Source organism: Rhipicephalus sanguineus, chromosome 1, assembly GCF_013339695.2.
Source record: "Rhipicephalus sanguineus isolate Rsan-2018 chromosome 1, BIME_Rsan_1.4, whole genome shotgun sequence".
NCBI classification, from domain to species: domain Eukaryota; kingdom Metazoa; phylum Arthropoda; class Arachnida; order Ixodida; family Ixodidae; genus Rhipicephalus; species Rhipicephalus sanguineus.
In genome coordinates, this window is record NC_051176.1 from 150631380 (window position 1) to 150637379 (window position 6000).

Consider the following 6000-nt stretch of genomic DNA (forward strand, 5'->3'; position numbering starts at 1 on the left):
AAAGGCAACGACGGCTGCGAGAAGACCCCGAAGCGATCGAAGGCCTACGCCAACGACGACGTCACGACAGGGGCGTAGGCAGAAATTTTTTTCGGGGGGTGCATCTCCTTGATCTAAAGTGGGCAGGCAGATGTGGTCGAGTGTCATTTTGTGCACTTTATGCCATAGCGAAAAAAATTTCGGGGGAGGTGGGGCACGGGCCCGGTGTGCCACCCCCTGGCTACGCCACTGCGTCACGATGTCATGGTTAGTCACGTAACATGACGTCACAGCTAGGAATCACGTGACACGTTCCCGCCAAAAGATGACGCCACTGGTCATGTGACACATTCCCGCCAAAAGTGCCCTTACTAGTCATGTGGCCCGTTCCCGCTAAAATAATCAAATGGTCTACTGTACCATCCAGGGGCGTAGCCAAGGGCGGTGGGGGTGGGAGGGTTCAAGCCCCCCCCCCCCCGAAATTTACCTAAAGTATACCTAACATACCTAAAGTATGGTTGAACACCTCCCCCCCCCCCCCCCATCCGAAAAAAATTTCTGGCTACGCCCCTGGTACCACCTGCTTGTACTCCGCCACCGATCACGCCACCTACAGCAGTAGTCAATCCGAGAGCGTCTTGCTGGCACCACACACCAATGGGGAAACACGCCACTGTAACGTGATACTTTGCGGTTATAAAAGCTGGTGTACAGCTCGCGCCTAACCCTACGCAGCCATGGGTAGTCCGAAGCTGAATCCCACTCCCGAGGAAGAAGCCGCGATCCGAGAAGCGAGGCTTGCCGCTGCGCGAGAACGAAATCGACGGCGCCGAGCAGATCCGCAAAAAGTGAATCTTCACGACAGGGTATCCGTGTCGTGACTAATCTAGCCCCCCCCCCCCCCCCCCCCGAAAAATATATCTGGCTACGCCCCTGCTAGGAACAACCTATAGAAGCAACCAGATTAGACTTCGGAATCGTCCAGTATCGCTGTTTCAAGCCTTGGACGACTTAGTGCAAGCTTCGCCATTTTTTGTTATGCACTTTCATATATATTGTGGCTATGAGATATATTCATTAATAACTCAACACTATTAAAGGGAGCAATAATAACGACTATAAACAGCTCATTAAACTTGTGTCGACTAAAAAATCACGAAGGGGGCTCACTACGCGTCTTTGATTATCGGAATGTGGCCACGGTCCAGGCACTTTGCTAATTGTAAGTGGTCGTCTGTTCAATCGATCACTCAGTTGAGCGCGTTGTTCGTCGTATATCGGGCGCTCTATGATGATATGCTCCACTGACGCATCGGGATGATCACAGTGGTTGCAGTGTGGGAACATTCCTCTTTGATGCGGCACAAGAAGTGAAGTGTGTATGCAACATCTAATCGTAGACGATGCAGGAGTGAGTCAAATGGCCGATCGATCTTTTGATTCGGTGTAAATCGCAGAAACGTATCTATTTGATACAAGAGTGAAGACTTATCAAACCAAGCGGCCTTGCACAATTTGTTTCGTAGTCCGGAAAGAACATTCCTTATTTCTCAGTAGGAAACAGTCAGTGGTGTCAAGTGACATTTTTTGTGCGCCGCATTGGCTAATTTGTCTGCAATCTCGTTTCCTAACACTCCTACGTGGCTCGCTAGCCATTGAAAACAGATCTCGTGACCAGCCAGAGAAGCGCTGGTCATTATTTTCAGGATTTCATATATGATGCTATCATCTATATGAAAATGAAATTCCTAAATAATTTGCAGTGCTTCTTTGGAGTCGGAATATATTATCCAGTTGTGACTTTGCTCACTTTCAGCAATAAATTTTGTAGCTGAGCAACAAGCTTCGCTACTGCAGAGGACGTCTTTCGAGAAAGTCGGAAATCTTTCTATTTTATATGCCGGTATGGGAAAGCCGCAGTCGAGCTCTCAACCGTTGTGGATCCGTCCGTGAAAACAAATCTGTAACGGTCTTGATAACTGTATATTTGCTGAAGTGTGAGAAATTTCGCTCCTTCTTTCTCCTCTTTCTTTCCCTTTCTCTCAGTTTCTTGTATCTCTTTTTTGTATCCATTTCCTTCTATTTCTTTCTCTGTTTCTTTTTCTCTGTGTTTTTGTCTTTTTATCTTTTTATGTCTTTATTCCCTTTATTTCTCTTTATTTTTCTCTCTTTCACGTGTTGGTTTGACACTCGCACCTGTTGTACACAGTAGTGGGGCTTGCCCGATTCCTGTGGCGCGTACCCACCTGAGGGGTTTTGCACCACGGAGCACAAGTAACCGACAGCTTAAACAACTTCGCTGTTAAAAATCCAGCCAGTTCCCCGCCGTGAAAACCATCTGACAGCCAAACTCCCTTTTCGTGAGGTATTACACCTTCCTCGTAAGTTTCCGCAATGTTTTCGCCACGTATTTTATAAACCCCCTAGCGGGCTCTTGATAAGCATCTCTCCTCGTAAGGTCGTGTTCGCTGTAGCAAAACGACCGGCAGCGTTGTCGCAGTCGTCTCGTCGCGAGTGCTCGGCGTCTCGGGCGCACCACAGCCGCTCAACGAACAAGAAAACGTCGGAGCGAGACTGACCCCCGCAGACGCGCCCGTTATTAGCAGCGGGAGGGGAGGGGATGAGTGGCCCACGTGGACACTTCCCCTGCCCTCAACATAGTCCTCGGACTATGTTGTCACAAGATGCTTCCTGCAATCCCAACTTTTCAGCTCCTCTATTTCCAAAAAGCTTTATTAGGCGACTGTATAGCTCCTTAATGCAAAAACGACGTGCTTTTTATTCTTATTTCCACTGCAGCAATATGCGTACTTGTCTCCTTCACAGGATCCGGCGTGCAGCAGAATTCGCGTCGTGTCTTGCGATGCCCAGGCCTTCAACTGCTTCGACAACGCCTCGAAGTGGCTTGCTGACTCACGCCAAAGTACTTGGTTGCTTCTTCTTGTCGCACATCGGCTGCTACAAACCTCCATGTGTTCTGCACTTCCAACCGGTAATGTCAGCGATTCGTTCTTGCCGTAAGCCAGAACGTAAACCATTACAACACCATTGGAGCAAGAGCAGTAAGTTCAAGGAATATAATGAACGGTGTGTAAATACATGTACCACGCTGTATATTACAACCTCAGCCCCATTATTTGCTCGCGTGTGGTCTCGCCTTTCAATCGTTTATTTACGCAAGTATGTGTGCAGCAAACTGCGTATTGAAAATCTTAAAGTGGCCCTGCACCCAAACTTTACCCGCCGAATTTTACATTGCAACGCGTCCCTTGTATCGTCCTGAGATCAATGCGAAAAGAACTTTCGAGATAGACACATTCAAACAAGTTATGGAACTTACAAATTCAAAATTAGAGCAGACTATAAAAATTGGCGTGCTTTTTTGTATTTTACTCGGATTTGCCTGGTTGCAATCAAAACGCGCCTTACATTTTGCCGTACGGGAACCCTGCAGCCCATGTTTACATTTGCTCTCGCCGCTTTCACTGGTGCCACAGCAGTCATCAAGGCCTATAGCAAGCAAACGGCCTATAAAAACAAGATGCGTAATTTGGGATGCAGAACCTCTTCAAGGAATTGTGCATGCAAAATAAACATTTCGCAGCCTACATTTTGTTACTGCCGTAAGAGAATATTGTATTGTTGACACATTAGTATCGGGTGACACGATTACGAGCATCTTACGGCGTAAGCACAGAGTACAGCGTAAATATTGTATGACGTAAACGTTAAGTTCATGTAAGCTATGTTAATGTTACCTGAGCGTGTTTGCTCACTAATGAATTATGTGTGCTTTCCTTTCCTTTTATTTTCTTCTTTTTTTTTTTTGCAGTTCCTAAATATCAGCGGGTGAAGACTCAAGGTCGGCAAAAAGTCATGTTTACTTCGTGAGCTGCTTCTACGACGTGCGTCTGCTTCGAAGATGACTTACCAGGAGAGGTGTCTAAGTCGTCGACTCGCTCAGGCTGGGGAAGATTCATCGATTCAAGGCATCCGCAAGCTGAGCGAGTGTTCACGTTGACGTATATTACGCGGACGTATGTTAAAAGACGTGTTTCTGCTTGCCGCTGTGTCAGTGTCGTTCTTCCAGACTGTGCCTGTGTTAGCACGTAAGGCCTAGCTATGCTGATTCGATTGCAGTACCAGAACAGGTTGACGTAAGGAGAAACTGTGAACGGAAAGCTGTAAGCCCTGACCGGGTCAACAACAACAACTAGGGGGGAAATAGACAGACTCGTTCTGCGCGCCCGCAAATTTCGTTTGCCTGCCCTTGTCCGATTCTGACTATATAGGTGAGGAATTCACGTACTCGTCCTGCCCGCCCGCAAACTTCGTTTGCCTGCGCTTGTCCGATTGTGACTATATAGGTAAGGAATTCACGTACTCGTCCTGCCCGCCCGCAAAGTTCGTTTGCCTGCGCTTCTCCGATTCTGACTAGGGGGAAATTCAGACTCGTCCTGCGCGCCCGCAAACTTCGTTTGCCTGCGCTTGTCCGATTCTGACTATATAGGTAAGGAATTCACGTACTCGTCCTGCCCACCCGCAAACTTCGTTTGCCTGCGCTTCTCCGATTCTGACTAGGGGGAAATTCAGACTCGTCCTGCGCGCCCGCAAACTTCGTTTGCCTGCACTTGTCCGATTCTGACTATATAGGTAAGGAATTCACGTACTCGTCCTGCCCACCCGCAAACTTCGTTTGCCTGCGCTTCTCCGATTCTGACTAGGGGGAAATTCAGACTCGTCCTGCGCGCCCGCAAACTTCGTTTGCCTGCGCTTGTCCGATTCTGACTATATAGGTAAGGAATTCACGTACTCGTCCTGCCCACCCGCAAACTTCGTTTGTCTGCGCTTCTCCGATTCTGACTAGGGGGAAATTCAGACTCGTCCTGCGCGCCCGCAAACTTCGTTTGCCTGCGCTTGTCCGATTCTGACTATATAGGTAAGGAATTCACGTACTCGTCCTGCCCACCCGCAAACTTCGGTTGCCTGCGCTTCTCCGATTCTGACTAGGGGGAAATTCAGACTCGTCCTGCGCGCCCGCAAACTTCGTTTGCCTGCGCTTGTCCGATTCTGACTATATAGGTAAGGAATTCACGTACTCGTCCTGCCCACCCGCAAACTTCGTTTGTCTGCGCTTCTCCGATTCTGACTAGGGGGAAATTCAGACTCGTCCTGCGCGCCCGCAAACTTCGTTTGCCTGCGCTTGTCCGATTCTGACTATATAGGTAAGGAATTCACGTACTCGTCCTGCCCACCCGCAAACTTCGTTTGTCTGCGCTTCTCCGATTCTGACTAGGGGGAAATTCAGACTCGTCCTGCGCGCCCGCAAACTTCGTTTGCCTGCGCTTGTCCGATTCTGACTATATAGGTAAGGAATTCACGTACTCGTCCTGCCCACCCGCAAACTTCGGTTGCCTGCGCTTCTCCGATTCTGACTAGGGGGAAATTCAGACTCGTCCTGCGCGCCCGCAAACTTCGTTTGCCTGTGCTTGTCCGATTCTGACTATATAGGTGAGGAATTGACGGACTCGTCCTGCCCGCCCACAAACTTCGTTTGCCTGCGCTTCTCCGATTCCGAAGGGGGAAATTCAGAGACTCGTCCTGCGCGCCCGCAAACTTCGTTTTCCTGCGCTTGTCCGATTCTGACGGGCGAAATCGAGACTCGTCCTGTCTGCCCACAAACTTCGTTTGCCTGCGTTTGTCCGATTCTGACTATATAGGTGAGGAAATGCGGACTCGTCCTGCCCGCCCACAAACTTCGTTTGCCCGCGCTTCTCCGATTCCGAAGGGGGAAATTCAGAGACTCGTCCTGCGCGCCCGCAAACTTCGTTTGCCTGCGCTTGTCCGACTCTGACGGGCGAAACTGAGACTCCTCCTGTCTGCCCGCAAACTTCGTTTGCCTGCGCTTGTCCTATTCTGACTATATAGGTGAGGAATTGACGGACTCGTCCTGCCCGCCCACAAACTTCGTTTGCCTGCGCTTCTCCGATTCCGAAGGGGGGAATTCAGAGACTCGTCCTG

The 6000-nt window shown here is 49.4% G+C and overlaps 1 long non-coding RNA gene across 1 annotated transcript in view; it reads left to right on the forward strand.

The window, feature by feature from the left end:
- The window catches only part of LOC119400222 (uncharacterized), a 91400-nt gene extending 87392 nt beyond the window's left edge, over nucleotides 1-4008 (forward strand). The window contains exons 2-3 of the long non-coding RNA XR_005185038.2: nucleotides 2806-2971; nucleotides 3812-4008. This is a non-coding gene — a long non-coding RNA (uncharacterized LOC119400222). The remainder of the gene's footprint in view (nucleotides 1-2805; nucleotides 2972-3811) is intronic.
- The last annotated feature ends 1992 nt before the right edge of the window (nucleotides 4009-6000 follow it).